The 22409-nt window shown below is 38.0% G+C and overlaps 1 long non-coding RNA gene across 2 annotated transcripts in view; it reads right to left on the bottom strand.

The window, feature by feature from the left end:
• Positions 1 to 22409, bottom strand: part of LOC120473341 (uncharacterized) — a 70311-nt gene that overhangs the window by 5434 nt on the left and 42468 nt on the right. The window contains exon 1 of one of the 2 annotated variants that reach the window (XR_016150744.1): positions 2470 to 2783. The exons of the other annotated variant lie outside the window; for it this stretch is intronic. This is a non-coding gene — a long non-coding RNA (uncharacterized LOC120473341). Of the gene's footprint in view, positions 1 to 2469; positions 2784 to 22409 lie in introns of those variants that run through there. 2 annotated transcript variants of the gene reach the window in all.

The raw sequence follows: 22409 nt of genomic DNA, 5'->3' as shown, positions 1-22409 counted from the left end.
GCGATGGTCATGTTCCCACAGAGAGAACATGACTCATCCACAAGCGCTGCTCTAGCGTGATCAATGCCCAAACACACTAGACAGCGATCGTGACCATCAGAGTCAGAAACGAGTCTGCCGCATCCAGAAGTGCACGGGCGAGGCATCTTTAAAAAGACGTGCCACGCGCAAGCTCTTTTTGTGAGAAAAACTCGGTACCCGTACCGGGTACCCAGTACAGTACCCGGTACTCAAGCACCTGGGGAGAAACACACTCTCTGGCAATCACAGCACAGACAGCAGGAAGCGCAAACTCGCCGGGAAATTGCCGTCACACCAACACAAATCTCTCTAAGAAGCTGACAGTCTCTGTAGAGAAGTGCTTGGGGAACGAAGAGTGAACTTGGCTCCAAAGCGAAAACATGCCTGATTTGCGTTCAGCGTCCTCCTTAAATACCCACAGCTGATAAGGCACAGGTGAGCGGAGTTACGCCATGCAAATTCTGCAGACCCATGGCATTTCTTTGCCATTGGATCGTTTTATATTGATTGAAGCTGAAAATCCCATTCATTGTCATCCGACAGAACTCGAAGTGACAACGAAAGGGAACCCTATGTGTTCTTTTTGAATGGAACCTGAAATTTGAGAAGCAAATTAGTGCTGTGGTCAAATTTTGTTTTTTACATCTATGACTTTTAGAGAAAATTAAGTCTTCTTTCAGCTAGACATTGTGAAGAAATCATTTACTTATGTTATCTCGCCTAGACTATTGCAACTCTCTATACTGTATAGTAAGTCAGTCCTGTCTAATGCATCTCCAGATGGTTCAAAATGTTGCTGCCCGGGTTGTTCACTGGCAGACGAAAGTTCGATAACATTACAACCATTCTAACTTCGCTACACTAGCTACCAATTCAATTTAGAAATGTTTTAAAAATGCTTTTTTTTTCACTACATAATCAAGCACCTACATATCTTTTATATGTAAGTGATCTCCACCCACAAGCCAAACAGGTCCTTGAGATCTAGAAATCTTGGTATCCTTCACTCCACTTCAGAGTTGTCCTAGTCTCTGGAATAACTTACCAATTTCTGTTAGGACGGATTCCTCTTTACCAAGTTTTAATATTACTTGCTTAAAAAACATTTACATTCAACAGCTTTTAACCATGTATAACTTATATACTGTATTGTTTGTATTGTCTTTCTATTTTGTCTGACTTTACATGTATTGTGCAGCACTTTGGGTCAACCATGAGATTCAAACATGCTTTATAAATAAATGAAGAAGAAATAAAGAATCAGTTATGTTCAGTTAGTTTGTTTTTATGGACTTTCGGTTTGTTTTCATTCTTCAAATGTGTTCGTTTGTTAGATTTTCCCGCCACTCATCAGTAACCATGGACATTCTTTCATCACAGCGCCACCACCATGTATTTAGCTCCTCTCTGTTCACTCAATTTCGGTGTGTTTACTCCATGTTTTATGCACTGTCAAACCTTCTGCCTGTCCCTGTGTTTGTTGTAATATTAAAATCACTTTGTAATGGATACTGTCTACATTCGTCTGCATCTTTTTTGTCTTGTGACAGAAATACTAAGTAAAAAGTAAAAAATCGTGATTAATCGTTTGACAGCCCTAATTAAAACCTGAATCACCCTTTCCTCACCAAATTAACTTAAAATTATAATTAAGTTATATTTTCAGAGAATTGCTGACCTGCGTGATATGCTGTTCTATGATAGAATTTCCTGTCTTTTTTTTTCCTGAAAGTTGGTTGGACTGTGAGAAAATAAGACAAATGTTTTTAAGATATTAAACATAGCATTTAGTTTTATTTTGTAGTTTGAGAAAAACAATAATAAAATTGTAAAACAAGTATTACAAATTTAATTAAATAATAGAGTTATGCCAAGCTACTTAAGAAATTATTTTCAAGACTTTAATTCCTTTAATAAGGCCTTTTTTCTTCATAAGATCAGGAAAGTTTCAAAATTTAAGAAAATAAATAAAACATAAAAAATGTATTTTAATGCTGAATTTAAAAATTAAAAACAGATTATTAATTTACTTATTTGCATTTAATTTTTTAAAAACAATAAAAAAAGTAATAATGTTGTAGTCAACTTTCTCCTTGTTTGCTAATGGATTCTGAGTGGGTGCTGTTGTTTTGAGTGGCTGCTAGGGTGTTGCTAACTTATTGTTTTCAACCCCGAGTCAGTAAAGCCTACCCTCCAGTCTCTATTATACTCTGGTCTCCAAATATAGAGTTTTATAGTCCGACAGGCGAAAATTGGAGGTCTGAACGCTTTTAAAATAGCATCCCTCTCCTCAACAAGCCGCACGATTTGAGTCGTAGCTCCATGAATGAACAAAATCTGGAACCAATATCCATGAAATTTAAGCTCAGAGTCAGTGTCCTGTTTTGCCTCTCTAGCAATGTGCATCAGATTGATGCAACCGCTACAATATAAACTCTTGTGACTTACCCTATTATCTAACTTTGAGGGCTTAAACCTTCCTTGAAGGAGGTCTGAAACCATTCATAGCTTTTGAAAAACACAGATGCTTCCAAAACACGGTTCACAAGTTTATATTGTTGCACAGAGTCAGACGGATAAACAGTTTTCAAGGGCACGTCGCCGTAATACCGGACGGATTGTTTCTGAAGCTCGCTGGGGGATGTCAAGGCAGCAGGTCTGGGTTCGGGCAGACATCCCTCTCTTCTGCTCTTTTCCTCCACCGGTTATGCGATACTTGTTTTTGGGGAGAAAAACAATGAGAGTATTTAGTCAGATGTCACGCAGAGTCTAGTTTGTCTCTTTCGCAATTCAAACCTTTGTTCATTGGGGCTTTCTCTACCCTCCCCTGGTAGCTCAGCTTCTCTGACTCAATGTGTGTTTTCAATTACAAAGCTTCAAATCGGGTTTTTTTTTTTTTTTTTCCCAAACCGGAGAATCTTTCAAATCATTGCTTCCTTATACATTTGTTACCACATGAAAAACGCAGAAAGTGGGGGAGGAAAAAAAAGGAGGAAGCAGCAAATGAGAAGGGGGTCCCGATAAGGACGCCCGCCGCACAATGAAGCTGTTGTTTTCATCAGGTCATGTGTGGTTCTCTTAGTTTGATCTTTTGTCCTCGTCTCCGACCGCCGCCACTCACGGCTCCCGCTGCGTACGCAAACTCTCCGAGGTATCAGAAGAGAAGTCTTTTCCAGGAGACTCTAAGAGTTCCTTTGGGCAAGGCTCAAATGGATTTTCTTTGGAAACTATGCCTTTGTTGTGTTTATTGTCTGCTTCGCGGCATTACCTGTGACTTGGACGTCTTAGAAAGCCAAATCTCCTGTAATCACGCCGAAGAGGATTGCTCTGGAAAACAAAAGTACTTTGCAATAAGATCTTACGGTCTTGGGAAATTCAGGAGATAAATCACAGAGGGTCCATATTTTGAATACGTCAATTTATGTCTTAGTCAAAACAAAGAAAACCTGCCTACACCTCAGTTTTCTAGGGATAATTAAGGGTTGCAGAAGTAGCAGAAATGTCATAATTTCAGCATTGCAGGTAATGAGTTTGCTTTGTTTGGGCCCTGGATCTTTATCAAGGTTTATTTTCCAACTTCGTACAGTAAGTCTGAGGTGCAGGTAATCCAAATGCCGGCTGAGCCACTGAACAGTGTAAAGAATCTTAATCCTCTTATTCGAATTAAACATTTCAGGTTTTATGATCTAGCCAATAATTTTGCACCACGACTATAGTGGAGGAAAAACAAGAAAACCAACATGCCCGCATTCCCTCTGAGAACGTATGTTGGAGCCGGTCCCTTGACAGTCGGCTCCATTTTAACATCCAAATAATCCGCTGTCCCTTGCGTGGGTGGATGTAATCTACAGAACATTTCTTACCTTCAAACTTCCACATGGGAAATTAAAATATGTCATAGAGGTAAGTAGATTAGAAAGGCCTGGTCAAATCTATTTGCAGTAAGTTATTCAACACAGCTTTGGGGTGGGCTAACTTCCTAGAGAACAGGCTGTACAGGTCACTGATGGGCTTAACATTTGCCCCTACACTCAACAAATGAACTGGGGACTCCAGCCGGTGGGTGGGCCAAACCCTTGACAGTTCACATAAGCACTTACCCACATGCTCAAGGCTTCTGCAATGGTCATCTAGGCCTTATAAGCACTTGGCCCCTGCCCGATCCAGGTAAATCACTCTACCAAGGAGGCGTCGTTTCCTTCTGATCAATTAGGAGGGAATCCATTAAACAAGTGATTACTACTACAGATCCTCTTTCTGGTATAAATGAATGATATAAATAGTGTCTTTCAACCCATCTGTCATTTCTGTAGCTTACTTGAAGCAGATGTGAGGGATTTTGTTGACGTAATAATACTTTCTCAAATCCCGATTTTATGTTTGGAGACCGTAGGCCAATCGTGGAATATTTTCAGCGTGAGACTGCACACCCACAGTCTGATGCATATTGAGCACACATAACTGGAAAGCACTTTCACAATCTGGCAAGCTGTAATCTGATTGGCTGGCTTCCACGAGAAAGAATGCAGGGAGGTTTTTTCATCAATCTCCTTGAAAATAAGACTATGTTTCCAAGGTACTGAGGGGATGCAGTAAACTCTTTTTATTTTTCCAAACTTTGCCCGGGTAGTACCATCAAATCATCTTCATAATCCAAAAATATAGTGTTGTTACATTTTTGTAATACAAAATGTTTGACCAAATTATGTTAATTATAATTTAAATCGTTGGTATTTAATACAATATCAAAAAAACTCAAGTTAAGGCAATAAATGGTCAATTTATGTTTTTTATATACAGTAAAAAAAGAATGTATACATTCCAAAGCTCTACATGAACGACATGAGGGTGTAATTAGTGACAGAATTTTTAATATTTAGTAATTTGACTAATTTATTTCATTTTTTTTTTTTTTGACTGCAGTGACACGATTAGATGAAAATAAAATCTTGAACTAAACTTAGCTGGATGAGTTGCTCTCTTTTATAGAGTTTCTTTATAATTGAATCGACTTTGTTTCATAATTTACCAAATTGAGAAAAAAAAAATCAACACTTATTGAACTGAAATGAACAAAGAATTAATTGGCTTCAGCTGCATAACAACACTATTGTTGTCATGATTCCTTTCTTGAGTTCCCCTTGTCTTGTGTGGTCTTTTATTGTTTTCTGTTTTGTGCCATGTGGTTGTAGTCCTTTGTAGTATTTCATGTTGATTAGTCTCCCCAGGTGTGTCTTGTTTCCTCATTTCCTAGTTAAGCTTGTTTGCCCCTGTGTATTTATAGCCCTTGTGTTTCACTTGTTACTTGGTCAGTGGCAGAGGTGGGAGTAAGTCACTAAATGCAAGTCTCAAGTCAAGTCCAAGTCTTAACATTGCAAGTCAAAGTCAAGTCAAGTCGCAACTTGGTCATCAAGTCATACCAAGTCGCACACAGGCCAGTTTTACACATTTTTTAACTCTGGGACTTTTATTACTTCATTTAGACACAGAGGGCTGATGTGTTACAAAAATAAATCAATTAACTTGTGTGTAATAAATAAAATATCATTAAGAAGCAAATGCTTTAAATGCTCTGAAATAAAAATAAATTAAATGAACAAGAATTAATAAAAGTTTTCCCATCTTGTAAAAAAAAAAAAAAAAGATATTGCATTCTAAATTAGTACTGTGTGCCAAAGTTTGTATGTTCTCACTCTAAATATCCATTTGATTCCATAACACAAAATATTATATGGAAATTAAGAAAACAAATCTAATCATTTGTGTTGTCAAGATACCAAAATTATTGTTTCGATACCGATACCAAGTCAAGAATCGCGATTTCGATAAAGGAAAAGTATTTCTTACAGGGCGTTTCACATGCACATCCTTTGCGTAGGTCTGTGCTCTTTAAATGCTGTCTGACAAACATGCTCATGCTCTTCTTATAATCATACAGCCTATAGATCATTTTAGCTGATGTTTTGTATGCTTTATTTTTGCAGCTTGCAAATTATTTATGCTATCTATGAAAGTTGGGGGGAAAGTTATACAGTTAATACAAAAATAAATAAAACATCTCCAGTTAAATAGCAGATAAATAATTTATTTCGCTATTAAATAAGAGATCTACTGTAGCGCTAAAATCTGTTGTTTTTTAAACCAAGCGGAGCGCTCTTTTTCGCTGCTATCATTGCATGGTCTTTTGCAGCTCGCGCACCGTCTTCATTCAGATGCGCGCTTTAATCTATCGTGTCACAGAGTCTATTGCGTACAGGCTGCTGGATGGTGTATTGCTAAGAACTTGCGAAGTATAACTATCAGACCGGTCCTCATGGTCTCGAAACACTACCGGCCCACCGGGGAAAGTCCTGAATCTCCGGATTGCCACTCCGCTACTGACCGGCGGCCACAGTATCATCATTTAAATGATTTAAACCCAGCTATTTTTTTAAAACGTGGGTCGTTGTGACTGACGTTCTCAACTTTCAATATTTCTTTCTCCCGCCCGCAACATTTATGTTTCGTCCCGCTCCTGCCCGCAAAAAGCCTTTTTTCTGTACCTCCAAATACTTTCTAGTTAGCCTAGCCTGTGTCGTCACCATACACAATAGCATAATTGCTCCTGATAAATTACTTGTTATTAAGGCATTAACACACAAACCATTGTTACAACATAAAAGCAAGCAGCTCCTGCGTGCATGGTTTGGCATGACTGTGCGCTCCTTTAATGATTCTTAAAAAGTTGACAGTTCATCGCGATCGCACACACCTGTTATTATCAATGAAGCTTTCATAATACATACACTCCGTTGGTTATAGAGGATTTGCCAACATACAGAATTCAGCACTGAACAAAAAGTCAGTTTTGAGCGGTGAGGGAAATCTATCGTAAATGCTTCTGATTGGCCATTGCGTTCAAGAAAACAACACACGTCTGTGATTGGCTACATAGCTCAGCGCTTTATTCTCCCTCAACCTGCACACACAGAATGCATTACCGCCTGCGCTCGGCGCTCCCTCTTATGACGCATAAAAAAAACACAATAACAGATTTTTTTTTTCCACAAGTCATTTCAAGTAAATAGGCACAAGTCCGAGTCAAGTCTAAAGTCACAGGGAGCAAGTCTAAAGTCAATTCAAGTCTTTTCAGAGATCTAGTCAAGTAAGTCTCAAGTCCAGAAAATTGCGACTCGAGTCAAGTCATATGACCTGAGTCTTCCACCTCTGGTCAGTTGTTGTACATGTTATGGTTGCTTTCGTTCCTCGTGGTTTTGTTCCTTTGTTCTGTTTTTTTCTGTTATTATTTCATTAAAATTCTTGCATTTAGATCCTCACCTTCGCCTCTGTTCCTCAGCACGCAACAGAACAACTGACCAAGTAACAAGTGAAACACAAGGGCTATAAATACACAGGGGCAAACAAGCTTAACTAGGAACTGAGGAAACAAGACACACCTGGGGAGACTAATCAACATGAAAAACTACAAAGGGCTACAACCACATGGCACAAAACAGGAAACAATAAAAGTCCACACAAGACCAGGGGAACTCAAGACAGGAATCATGACATAGCTCCCCACTTAAGGAGCGGATTCCAGACGCTCCTTAGTAAACAGTCCAGGAGGGGGGTAGATCGGTAGTGGCCTTGGTGGAGGGATGGAGAGCCAGGCCTGTGCAGGGGAATGGGACCAAGATATGGTAATGGCAGACCTGGGTCATGGACCATGGGTGGACCTGGGCTGTGGAACGTAGGTAGCGGAGCCAGCAGCACAGCCAACTAGGGTGGAGCAGACAGTTCAGGGGAACAGGGCGGAGCAGGCTGTGCAGGTGGCCAGGGCGGAGCAAGGAGTTCAGGGGACCAAGGCGGTGAAGACCCCTCGGGCAGCCAGGGCGGAGTAGACCCCTTGGGCGACCAAGGCAGTGATGCCTTCTCAGGACCAGACGCCGGCTCGGGACCAGACACCGGCTCAGGAACAGACACAAGAACTGTAACATCCACAAGAACAGACACAAACACAGGAATAAACACTGGCTCTGGCACTGGAACAGGCACTGGCTCTGGAATAGACATTGGCTCCAGCTCTGGAACAGGCAACACACACTCTGGCTCGGGGACTGACAACACACACTCTGGCTCGGCCATCTTTTCCATAGACACTGGCTCGGAGGAAGTGACGTGAACAGTCTCTGGATTGGCCATCTTGTCTGTTAACACTGGCTCAGAAGAAGTGGCGTGAACGGTCTCTGGCTCGGCCATCTCGTCCGTAGACACTGGCTCAGAAGAAGTGACGTGAATAGTCTTTGGCTCGGCCATCTTGTCCACAGATACTGGCTCAGAGGAACAGACATGAACAGACTCTGGATCGGCCATCTTGTCTGTAGATACTGGCTCGGAGGAACAGACATGAACAGACTCTGGATCAGCCATCTTGTCTGTAGATACTGGCTCGGAGGAACAGATATGAACACTGGCTCTGTAGAAGTGACGTGAAGCGTCTCTGGTTCGGCAGAAGTAACGTGAAGCGTCTCTGGCTCGGCAGAAGTGACATGAAGTGTCTCTGGACTGGCAGAAGTAACATGAACAGTCTCTGACTTTGAAAACAGTGAGACCAGTGAAAACCTCAGAATAGCAGCTGATCGGACAGATGTCAGTGGTGGATCGGTCAGCTTAGACGCCAATCCTCTCCACCCTCGAACGGGTCCAGTGGACGCAATTCACCCTTTGGCTAAGCCACGCCCTAGAATGTAGATTGACCAATCACAGTGCAGCCAAGAACGAGCTCCCACACAGACTCCGACACTTTTTCACAGCGCTCCATTGACTTTCAACACAGGCGTCTCATATTTTTGGTCTCGGCAGGCTATTACCGTCGAAGTTTTATCCAAAATATGGTTAAACGTTGTGCCTCGGGCATTTGCAACACAGATACGTGTTTCCCAGAGAGGTTGGAGGGGGGTGTCCGTTTTTTCCCTTCCCAAAACCGAAGTAAAATCCTGACAGTGACAAGTGTCGTGTTTGGATTAAACTGTATGGACGTCCTCAGTCAGCTAAACCCCGCAAAGATCAACAAGCACATCTTTTTTTTACGTCTAACCTTACTGTGAGTGTGAAGTTATACTAGTTAGACCGTTTTATAATGTTTTAGGTTATGATTTCAGTTCTCATACCGGTTGTTGATACGCTAGCACACGCTGCTAATAAATGCAATGTTATACAGTACTCGTGTAGTCCGTTTGCTTTGTAATAACGATTATAGAAGTGAATAGAGACCTACCCAGCTTTACATGAACAGTGTTGCTCCCTGATATTGTTAGTCCCAGCCTCCGTCTCGATTAGTAGGAAATGCAGTGGTTCATTTTTTGACTGTGACTGGTAACGTTATGCTTTGCCTCTATTTGGATGCCTTGTTGTTTCTTGCGTTTCACCTGTATGTCTTGAATATCAACGCAGTCTCATCCCAAAAAGTCATATAACTGACGTTTTGGGACGTCTTTTGACCATACGTCAATATTCGCCTTTTTAGGGTCCCCTTAAACGTCGGTAGATGAGGTTATGGGATCCTAACTCTACCCCAGACCTAAACCTAACCTGTCACCTAACTGACGTTAAAGGTAAAGCGTCAGTTGTATGACGGCCCGGGATCGCCATCTACCGACGTTTAAGGGGGCCCTAAAAAGGCGGATATTGACGTATGGTCAAAATACGTCCCAAAACGTCAGTTATATGACTTTTTGGGATGAGAATGTGTTGTGAATATAGCCTTCGAACACATATTGCAGCCCCTTTTGCCTACTTCTATCGGACACTTTATTTGCTGCTTTATAAAAGTTTGATAACATTTCAGCAGGAAGAGATGTTACAGCATAAGCCATGCAGAGCGCAGATGAAGTTTGACGGATGTAGCAACAGTAACTAAGGTGGGCGGGGCTTAGCCAAAGGTGAATTGTGCTGGCTGCTGGTGCAGTCGGCAGTGGACCATGCTTCACGACCGACAGAGTTTTGGCTGAATAGCCTCCCCTCAAAAAAAGTTTTAAGGGTGGATCCTCCTCAACTTCACCCACGGTGAAGGAAGATCCGCACAGCTGCAGAGCCATATACAGTATATATATATATATATATATATATATATATTGGGCCAGGGTCCAGCCAGTATTGTCCTCCAGCATCATTAGGGTGATGTTCTCATCCAGTCCGCTCCAAAAATGGTCGTCATCTAATGGTGCTAGATAACAGCAAGCCAAAAACTCCTCCACATACCTTTCAATGGACTGACCATCCTGAAAAATGGAGCAAAGCAGTCTAACAGGATCCTGTTTACTTTCTGCTAGATCTATATTTTGGTCAGTTGTTCTGTTACGTGCTGAGGAACGGAGGCGAAGGTGAGGATCTAAATGCAGGAATTTTAATGAAATAACGAGAATAACGAGAAAACGAAAAAGTGGCGTTGCGTCATCACTTTTTATTCTGCATTTAGACAAGTGTTTTGTGTGGGAAATCCGTGTGCAAATGCTGATGCAAAAATGTGTGTAATTCAATGTAGTATGCACTTCAGGCGGCTAGGAGTGCATATTACAACAACACCAAGTCCACGCGCCTGCATACAACCTTCACTTTCAAGCAGACTTTTGTGTTTTTACCATTTACATGGGAACGCGGCGGTGGAGCGTTTTTAAGATTTCCACTCTGGAGGGTGGTTTCACTTTTTTGCGTTTTTAAGCCCCAAAAACGCCGTCGCCGTGTAAACGAAAGGCACATCCGATAAAATATTTTTACGTTTTCACCCGCAAGAGTTCTCGTGTAAACAGGGCCCAAGTAACAAGTGAAACACAAGGGCTATAAATACACAGGGGCAAACAAGCTTAAGTAGGAAATGAGGAAACAAGACACACCTGGGGAGACTAATCAACATGAAAAACTACAAAGGACTACAACCACATGGCACAAAACAGGAAACAACAAAAGACCACAAAAGACAAGAGGAACTCAAGACATGAATCATGACAATTGTCTTCTCTAGAGCTGCAAGTTCTTTAGAGCAGAAGTTGAATAAAATAAAAGGGACTTGACTGGAAATACAGTAGTCAACATTTGAAGTGGACAAAAACCTTTCATCAAAGTTATACATGAATTATGAACAATACCCAGTCTTGTCTTAGGACAACTTTAGTCAACATTTGAAGTGGATCAAAAAAGTTTAAAAGTTGTCCTTTTTGTTTAACTCTGTCAATGTTTAGCTTTATGCTAAGCTAAAATCCTATTTCAACACCCTATAATGCGCCTGTTATTAGATATCCGTTAGAATGTAGTGTCCCAATTCAGAGGCAGCATCCTATGAAGGACGCCGATTTCAAAGTGTCCAATGTCCATCGAATGTCACTTCAGAATCTCGACGGAAGTAATATGTCAGTCGGGGATATTTCGCTTACTGTTTTTCGAATACCATGTATTTCTAAATATACCTGATTTTTCATATCAACAGAAAAAAATGTACCAGGATAACCTGGCTGGCTTCTCTTGAGACTCCCTGCTTCTCAGCATATTTAACTATATGCTAAATCTCGCCCCCATCGTGTCAGGATTGGTTGCAACATATTTGGCACGTAGAGAACAACTGCAATTTCAAACAAGGTTTTTGAGACTGTCTTTGGTTAACTGCAGGTTTAAAGCAGCATTCTGTTATTTTTGAAATTCTGCTCTCGGGTTCCCCCTACAGTTGGGAAACAGTATTGTCTTCTACCACTGTCGTAAAATCTGTCATGGTTACACAAGTGCATACACGTGTGCATTTGTTGACAAGCGATACCCCGAACTCTGCAGAAGGAAGGAGTTCTCACATCTTGGGCAGACTCCAGTGTTGCGTGTGAAATGTCTTCATCTCAGCTACATTGGCATATATTTCAGCATGTCTTATGAATATAGTGTCATGGGCCTTATTTTTATCGAACGTCAAAAGATCGCGTAGCTCACGTTTACAAGCCAGCGTCTTTAGTAACGTTAGCCTATTGGCTACTGTTTTACATAATGGATATGCTAATTCAATTCAATGTTTAATAGCCATGTCGTCAATATTATAATATCAAGCTACCATTGATGAATCTGTAAATTTGAAAAATTGATTCGGATTATAGCCTGAGGCAAGACACTTTCACCAGAAAAATAAGTACCAAACATAGACCGATTATTTTGTTCATCTAATCGTGTATTATTTACTTGCAAGACTGTAGCCCCTACCAAACTCAGTAATCAGTATACTTTCACGTCTCGAGCTGGCGCGAGCTGCCCGCCCCGGCTCTACGGGGGTGCTTGAGTATGTTAAGCGCCCTCAGAAGAAAGCAACGCAGTCCTACATTGGATGCGGTGAGGGGCGAAGCTACGCAACACATTACCAACAGTAAACTGATCTCCCGCACGCTCTGTTTCTGACGCACTTCACATTTGGTTTTACTTGTTGCTTCAGCCATGACAACATACAGAGGTAAAAAGAAACGCTCGTTGGGCTCTCGCGTCGGAATTTGAGGAAGCGATGTATGCCGTAAATCAGTCGAATTATGTAGTTCTTTTTGTGCTCGGTTCCTACCCGCTCCCCGAAGTTACAGATTGCCAGTGTAAAAGCGATACAGACCACGTCAGGCTATGGCAGACCTGTCATTCAACCTATTGTAAGTCGATGTACCATCTCAAGGGTTTTGGAAAAAATATTATATAGGTTGAAAAAACTACATAGTGCTGCTTTAAGGAGAAAATACTCAACAATGGTGTTGACTTATGAATTTGCACATGGTTCGTCTTAAAGCGTATTAAAAACTCCACATAGACATATAAACAACATTCAAAACTTGATTTTAACCACAGAGGGGTCTTAAATGTCAAAAGGGTTGAGCTTAAAACTGTATTTGTAGTTTCCTGGCACAAAAAAAATATCTCAACATTGTTAAGACACAACTGGCCAGTTCCTGACATAGCGCAGCTTTCACAGATATAAACCAGAGTCAGGATGTTGACTGGATGATTCACTAAAAACCACACAAGACTGTCTATCCACTCCTGACCAAGACACACACAGACAAAAATGGCCACTAATGTTGTCGTTCAGCTGTGAGATGCGCTTGTGGTTGCTTTTGCAATGTCTTTGGGTTGGCACAGCCCCACTACGATAAAAGGAGGCCAGTTCTACCTGGAAGAACACTCAACTGTCTCCATCCGTGTCACGTCTGGTCTGACCAATGTGGCAAAACCACTAAAAATATCAAATGCCACATAAAACGGAAACATTTGTCTTTCTACTCATTCTTAACTGCATGTTGTAACACTCATTGTCTGCTTTTCCATAAGTCAGTTCACCCCCACAGTCTGAAATGATTCATTAGACTCCATGAAAATGTTCACAGCTTCTTAAAAGGTGAGTGTAATTGAGATATGTCAATCCTCATTGGCTGTAAGGGCCTTTAATGCCATCCAGAGACAAAACGAGTCATGGCTGAAGTCCCACAAGGAATATTTCACACATTCAGAAAGGATCTTTACTCACAGCTTCCCTGGTTCTTATGCGCATTGGTCACACTACATTAACACATTACATGAATTTGTCTCTTTTTTACAATCACTCTTTATATATCTCTTACATTTACTGGAAATGTTTTTGGCGAGTCCTAATCCAACATTTGGGTCCACTTAGGGAAAAATTATATGTGGCCAGATGCAACAAGATTAAAGAAGTCTATGAGAAATAAACACAACAAAACTTCAGAGTAAAGATCGCACTTGTAAAGGGGGGACAAAGTAATTTGTTTTAAGGCTGGTTGGTAGCAAATAACAACCAAATGGTCCACAGTCATGTAATCACACAAGTGTTGAAAGATCCTTTTCGATGATTATTTCACCACTGATTAAACGAATCAGATCGACTGCCGTTAAGCTGTTAGCTTACTTGGCATCATGCTTTGAATAAATAACATTCCTTAGAGATAAATCACGTACCGTTGACCGCAAAAGCATGTTCATGTCCCAGTTGAATGCACAGAAATGTGACAAACAAGATTTGAATAATTAATCATTACAGGATCAGACGTACAGCTGAGTCCTGGACCGTATGCAACAATGACATGAACAACATCGCTTAAACAGGAAGTAGAAAAACAACAGTGCAATTACACCGTCGAAGATCAAAGCCAGTTATGTAAGAGAGAGTTGATGGTTCAAATGCGTGTCGTTACTAAGCCGTGAAATGACTCCATGGCGAATATAATTATTGTAAGTAATTTGTCTTAATCAGGGTTGCGCATTTAAATCCCGTTCCATTTTCAATAATGAATTTAAATTTAATTTGAATTAAGGTTGCAATCAGAATGCAGAATTTCAATGTCAGTTAAAATAAAAATTCAGGGAAATGTATACAAAAACATGATTATCAACGCTACTATCGGCAAAACCTTTCTTACATAGTTTGTTTTGGTTTTTTTTTTACTTCAAATTTTGAGAATAAAACAACTAATTACCAACCAAAAAAAAAAAAAAGTCCTATTTAACTTATTCTTTATTCATGAGCAACAACTACATTTGTTTTTCTCTAATTTTCCTCTCTTGTCTGTTGATTTTTCTTCAAAGCTTATTTTAACCAGTAATTTACATGCTAATTAAGTAATAGAATTGTTAATTAAATATTTGGTATTGATATTATGTTACTTTAATTGTATTTACCAATAGGGAAAACACTACATTTCCCAGAATGCTTCAATTTATTTTTCAATATATTATAAAATGTGCAGAAAATAGATTAGATTGCAATGTTTTTTGTGATTATATTAAATTATACTACAGGGCTGTTGAATGCTTGATTCTGATTGGTTGAGAACGTTCTAAGGTGTGCAATTATTTTCAGGGAAACGCACGGCTAAAGTATACAGCTTGATGTGCAATTTTCGATGTCTAACTTCAAAATCAATGGACACATACAGTTGGACACATACAGTAGCCTATCTATGATAGGCTAAATAGAAAATTAAACTGAATAGGCTGTATAAATAAATTAATAGTCCTGCTGCACGGATTAACGTAATTATTCCAGATAATATAACAAATAAATAATAATTGATAGGCCCATTATAGAAAACAAGAAAGAACGAATGAATTAAAACAAATTTAATTAATTGATAAATATAATAATAATAAGAAGAAGAAGAAGAATATTGACGCACATGCTTTTCTGTCTCATTATTTCAACATCTCTTTCTCTCTCTCTCTCTCTCCCTCTCTCTAATAACTACATTAATAACTGCATAAAGCATGAGGCCAGTTATGAATGTACTTTGATACTTATAACTGATCACACCCAAACGCGAGTTTAGCGCGTTCCTTCTGTGATCACAGTCTGCACTGAAAAAAAAAATTGGAGTAGGATTTACTTGAAAAAACCTAGGCAACTTTTTTTCACTCAGAACATCCTAGTAAATTTACAAAGATTTGCCAAGTAAAAACCTAAACATATTTATCAGTAGCTTTAATTAGAAATCTTGAAGTTAAATTTACTCAGCGCAGTCTCATCCCAAGACGGGACGTCTTTTGACCAAACGTCAACATCCGCCTTTTTAGGGTACCCTTAAACATCGGCTAGATGACATTATCGGATCCTAACCCTACCCCAGACCTAAACCTACCCCTAAACCTATCCCGTCACCTACCGACGTTAAAGGTAAAGCGTCAGTTGTATGACGCCCCGGGATCGGCATCTAACTGACGTTTAAGGGTACCCTAAAAAGGCGGATGTTGACGTATGGTAAAAAGACGTGCCAAGACGTCAGTTATATGACTTCTTGGGATGAGACTGTGCTAATTTACTTGGAATATGGAATTAAGTAAACTTTACAGAAAATAAGTTTAACTCGATTAATATCGATTTAGTTGAAATTATCTTTGTCTTACATTTCACTAAAACAATAATATTGTTAGTCTAATATCTAAGTTTATATTACATCATGTCAGATGTAAAGCATCATGCAAAGACCTCAATACTTGGTAGCCAATACACAATGTATTTTTACACAATGTAATGTACAAAGTCTCATTTTGAGAATTGAAATGTCACATGTCGAAATGTCACAAAATGGCAAGTTACTAATACTGACAACAAAAATCAATGATAAAACAGTGTAAATACAGCTGGAAACCAGTGAAAAATGAACCTCATTAAAGGTCCAGTGCATGATGGGAATCAGAAAAGTTGAGTAATTTATACTTAATTCAAGCGAGTAGAAATTAAAGTGTAAATAGCAACTCAATAAAATTAAGTACTGATGTGGAATTTACTTACTTTTTTTAATTCTTGCCTGAACTAACTTTTTCATGTAAATTACATTTTTCAGTAGTATTTACTTCACCCGAAAACATTTTTTTACAGTGTGTGTTTACAGTTGGTGTTTAAGACCTGCTACAGTCGATGGAAACAGTCGGTCTTCGAATATTTCAGCGAGTCGTAAGTATGCCCCCCATCATTACATTAATCTGCGATCAGTGGCTCAAACTTCCGTTATACCTCTAAAATGACGTTTTGGAATTAGCAACGGAGGCATGGTATTAGATCTGCGTTTTAATGACAAAACTTGACAAACGTCTTGATATCCATCATCTGAACAATGTTTTGAGGTGTGGTAACTGTAGTATAAGCGGAATAATTGACTTCAGGGCGTTGGATTGTTAGAAAAATAATGCACAGCCACTCCGCTTTGTGTCGTGACCACATTACCACCTCGGGCTCTGCACCAATATGACATTGGCTGTCATGAGGCCATTATAACTGAACTGAACTGTGTGATGAATATTTTTTGTGGTCTCAACTACAGTGGTACTAATTGAATTTGTCATTAAAAAGTTATAATGTAACCAACCACATCATAGTTGAATGTAATGTTAACCAATAAAACTAAGTGGTTTCTTAAGTTTGATAATTAATCTGCTATGTCATGTATATGACATAGCACTTGACTTAGTACACTGTAAAAAATTTGGAGTAGGATTTATTTGAAAAAAACCTTGCTAAACGATCTCACTCAGAAAATGCTAGTAAATTTACAAAGATTTGCCAAGTAAAAACCTAAACATATTTATCAGTAGCTTTAATTAGAAATCTAAGTTAAATTTACTTGGAATGTGGAATTAAGTAAACTTTACAAAAAATAAGTAATTTTAACTCGGCTTGTAAAAGGTTGATTAATACCGATTTCCTTTGCCTTTGTATTACATTTCACTAAAACAATTATCTTGAATTTTATTAGTCATTTATAGTATGTTCTTTACTTAGATCATCTAAGTAATTTATATATACATCATGTCAGACTTTAAGCCTTATGTGAATGCAAACACCTCAATACTTGGTAGACAATACACAATGGTGGTAACATTTGATGGATCGTTTATGTGTTTGAATGTGTCGTTTTAAGCAAAAAATGTACTCGAAATGTCACAAAATGGCAATTTACTAATACTGAAAACAAAAATCAATGATAAAACAGTGTAAATACAGCTGGAAACCAGTGAAAAATGAACCTCATTAATTATTCAAGGTCCAGTGCATGATGGGAACCCCAGTATCAGAAAAGTTGAGTAATTTTTACTTAATTTTATTGAGTTGATATTACACTTTCATTTATACTCGCTTGAAATAAGTACTGATATGGAATTTACTTAGTTTTTTAAATTCTTGCCTGAACTAACTTTTTCAAGTAAATTACATTGGGTTTTTTCACTAGTATTTACTTAACCAAAAAACCATTTTTTTACAGTGTAATGTCAAGTTGTCATGACAAAGACACTGACAGGTTAAGATGTTATGGTTTATGTCAAGATGTCATAACAAAGACATCTCAAACAATGTCATATTTGCATTAAAAATGTCATAACTGAGCGAATGACACTTAATGACAGTTGTCATGAACATACATAAAATATGTCATATGTCATGTCATGATTATGAAGATGTCATGTTAGTCTTATGCACACCTCTTCAAGTAAAGTGTTACCCAAATGTCACATCTTTTTCGTCAGCACCTGACCAATTAATACTAGCTCTTTCCTTTTCTATTCTATTAGTTTTGTTTGTCTGATAAAAAATAAAAATAAAAAAGGAGGAACAGTTCTGTATGGGTCTTCTGAGTGACTCCTGAAGAAAAAAAAGTATTGAAGACTAAATCAAACAGCATGTTATGGTCTTCTTAAAAACACAATGAAATATACTTTACAATAACTGTTGAATTATGCGTTGTCAACACATTTTGTTTTATGCAGGTGTGTGTGTGCACGTCATGAGTGCTTCCACATTAACTGCCGTCTATAAAATCGATGTCATTGTGACTTCAAATGTCAAAATACTCTATAAACAGAGGACTTTTATTTAATTTAATGCTTGGTCAAGGAAAAAATTTTTATTTCAGCTGTCCACAGGTCTGGACTGAAAACTAACAAAGAATGAAGATGGAAATGTATGATCCTACAAATGTTTATGTGTCCCAGGCAGGACATGATGACTTCTCTGAAAACAAGACACGTCAAACATGGATCTTTTTTTTTATTATTATTATTATTATTTTTTTTTATGGATCACATTTTAATAATGAAGCAAAGCAATTATGGTCAACTAAATGCAAAGCGTAAACAAGTTACAACATGTGGCATGTGATCCATTTGCACTCGATACAAATAAACAATTACTTTAGCATTCTTGAGGATTTGAACATGGTTCAACAGTCTGGAGTAACCCAGATTTACTGTGAACCCATGCACCGACTGGGAAACCACACCATTTCTTTAATGTCCTCCACATAGACATTCTTTTAGGTAAAGGGGACTTCTTTAAATTTGGTTCAATTCTTTATTGAATATGTTTTAATAATAAATCATTGATGGTGTGTAGCAAGGGTCGGTCTTAGGCCCCTTTTGTTTCTCGATTATGATTATTTATCATGTGTTTTTTTTTTATTCACTGCTTTCTCCGTCTCTCATGTTGTTTTCTTACATGTCTGCATTTCTTTTTGAAAGCACATTGAACTAAAAAAACCTTTGCCGTCAGTCTTAAAGGAACAACTGATGTATGTTATTAAATGTTTGTAACAAAAAACTGCAGATTGTAGCACATTGATCAATTTAGATACCAGTGGATAAAAACTCTATTAAGACAAATTTAATCTAGCACACATTCAGAAAACAGTGTGTGTGTGTGTGTGTGTGTGTGTGTTTACATAATATATGTGGGTGCACCATGTATAATTTATATATATATATATATAGAAATGTAAATATTTTGTATATAAATAATATTTTTTTTTCTTAAATATACATGCATGTGTGTGTGTGTGTGTATATATATATATATATATATATATATATACACATACACAAAATAATTATACACAATGCACCCACATTTATGTAAAGGCAAACTTTTATTTTGTATGTGATTAATATATATATATATATATATATATATATATATATGTAAAATGTGTAGTGTATTAAATCTGTCAGTTCCTTTAATTCATGGTTTGATTATTCTTGTGTCATGCATACATTTATATGATTTATTTGTCTTTTCTCAACATGATATTTGAAATAAATTTTGAATTATTTCTGTATTTCTGTGCATTCCCTAAATAAATTATGCTATTTTCCATCCTGAACGCGTTATACAAAAATTAAAGGTTAAATTTTAATGCTTCCTTGGGGGAAAGCATATTATCAGTAAATGTCTTGTATTTCTATAGCTGCCAAGTTTCATGTTTCTCTCATTCAGTTTGAACTTGTTGACTTTGTCAGTTGAAATATGTTCCTGTTCACCATTCAGATTGGTTCACTGAGTTTATGAATGACTGTGTGATGTTGGACCAATCACAGTCAAGGACAATTTTTGTTACTTTCACTGGAAGTTGATAATCATTAGAGATTGGAGGTTTGCCCTTCTGAATAAACCCATTTCACGGTATAATCAAACATCCAATAAATAATCTCTAAATTTGGGTAGATGCCTCATTTTTAGGAAGCAAATACTTTGCACTCCATATGCAAATAATATTAATGAATATGATGATGATGATGATGATGATAATAATGTTGACTATTCACAAACAGTGCACAGTAGCTTTTATTTATTAAACCACATATTGATGAAAACATGATTGTAGCAGTTTGATTATAAATAATACTCATGTATTATTTACAGTGGCTAAACAGCAAAAAATAAAATAATTGTATTTAATTTCACTTAAAAGCTGTAAAGTGACAAAACTAAACACCAATATACATAACATAGCCTATATTTATTTTCTTTTTGGGGGAAAATTAATACTATTGATTTTAAAATATATGAAATATCTGATTATTATAATGTATAAATGTATAAAATATCTGACTATTTTAATTGGGAATAAAAAAAATAAACTCATTTGAATGTACAATAAATATTATCGCCAAGAAATATACCTCATATTATTTAATGATATTAATACATTTCATTAAAAAATTAAAAATGTAAATACCTTTTTAGTAGTTTTTATTTTTAATGTATTTATTGTATTATATATAATGTTTATTCTGTATGCATTTCATATGATTTGTTTACATTTTTGCTAAACTAATTTTGATAAGAAGTTATTTTTGTTGTAAAGTAATTGTTCATTTTTTACAATGGAAATGTATAGTAATAAAAACAAGGGATACATCTAATAAATGTGTGGTGAAGAACATGCAATGTGGATAACTGTACGCTGTGTGCTGCTTCAAACTAGAAAGAGTATTTCATAACGTAATTCTGATGTCAATGCTCTGCTGTAGTGTTTGAGTTGAGCCCTTATCTGTGCTCTTTCTCTTAAAGTTATCTCTACCGAGTTAAAATGTTACAGATCCATTCGCCTAAAACATTGACTGACCAAATGTCAGTCTCCATTAAGTCCTCTTAAAATTGCCAGCAACCACAGAATGAACAGCAGTTTGAAGATGCAATGTCAATATTAACAAATCTTTGTCATTTTCAGTGGAAATATGCAGAGTGTGTAATTTACTGACATCTAAAAGTTGAATGATGATGATAAGAACATCAGGCATTCAGGGGTGTGGTCCTGGTCAAGACAATCTCCTGAACTCCAAACTGAGTGTCACAATGGTAAAGAAAAATTAATTTAAGCAATTTTGAGCGTGGCATGGTTGTTGGTGCCAGACGGGCCGGTCTCAGTATTTCACAATCTGCTCAGTTACTGGGATTTTCACTGCGACTGATTCAAGCTGATAGAAGAGCAACTTTGACTGAAATAACCACTCGTTACAACCAAGGTATGCAGCAAAGCATTTGTGAAGCCACAACACACACAACCTTGAGGCGGATGGGCTACAACAGCAGAAGACCCCACCGGGTACCACTCATCTCCACTACAAATAAGAAAAAGAGGCTACAATTTGCAAGAGCTCACCAAAATTGGACAGTTGAAGACTGGAAAAATGTTGCCTGGTCTGATGAGTCTCGATTTCTGTTGAGACATTCAGATGGTAGAGTCAGAATTTGGCGTAAACAGAATGAGAACATGGATCCATCATGCCTTGTTACCGCTGTGCAGGCTGGTGGTGGTGGTGTAATGGTGTGGGGGTTGTTTTCTTGGCACACTTTAGGCCCCTTAGTGCCAATTGGGCATCGTTTAAATACCACGGCCTACCTGAACATTGTTTCTGACCATGTCCACCCCTTTATGGCCACCATCCACCCATCCTCTGATGGCTACTTCCAGCAGGATAATGCACCATGTCACAAAGCTCGAATCATTTCAAATTGGTTTCTTGAACATGACAATGAGTTCACTGTACTAAAATGGCCGCCACAGTCACCAGATCTCAACCCAATAGAGCATCTTTTGGATGTGGTGGAACCTCCCGTTCATTCCCTGGATGTGCATCCCACAAATCTCCATCAACTGCAAGATGCTATCCTATCAATACGGGCCAACATTTCTAAAGAATGCTTCCAGCACCTTGTTGAATCAATGCCACATATAATTAAGGTCGTTCTGAAAGCGAAATTGGGTCAAATACAAAATTAGTATGGTGTTCCTAATCCTTTAGGTGAGTGTATATATAAATATACATGTACCATCCCACTGAAGTAGGAACTCTACAAGACTCCTGAAGGTGTTCTGTGGTATCTAAAACCAAGTTAGCAGCAGATTCTTCAAGTACTTTAGGTTGCAAGATCAAGCATGTGCAGATCTTGTAGGCTCAGAACATCCCACAAAATCCTCAATTAGATGAATATATGGGGAATTTAGAGGCAAGGGCAACACACTGAACTCTTCATCATCATGTTCCTCAAACCATTCCTGAACAATGTGTGCAGTGTGTCAGGGTGCATTATCCTGCTGAAAGAGAAACTTCCACCAGGG

Source organism: Pimephales promelas, chromosome 25 (assembly GCF_988280905.1).
Source record: "Pimephales promelas chromosome 25, fPimPro1.hap1.1, whole genome shotgun sequence".
In the NCBI taxonomy this organism is placed as follows: domain Eukaryota; kingdom Metazoa; phylum Chordata; class Actinopteri; order Cypriniformes; family Leuciscidae; genus Pimephales; species Pimephales promelas.
The sequence above is the reverse complement of the archived record's forward strand: the minus strand, read 5'-3'. Positions and strand labels throughout refer to the sequence as shown.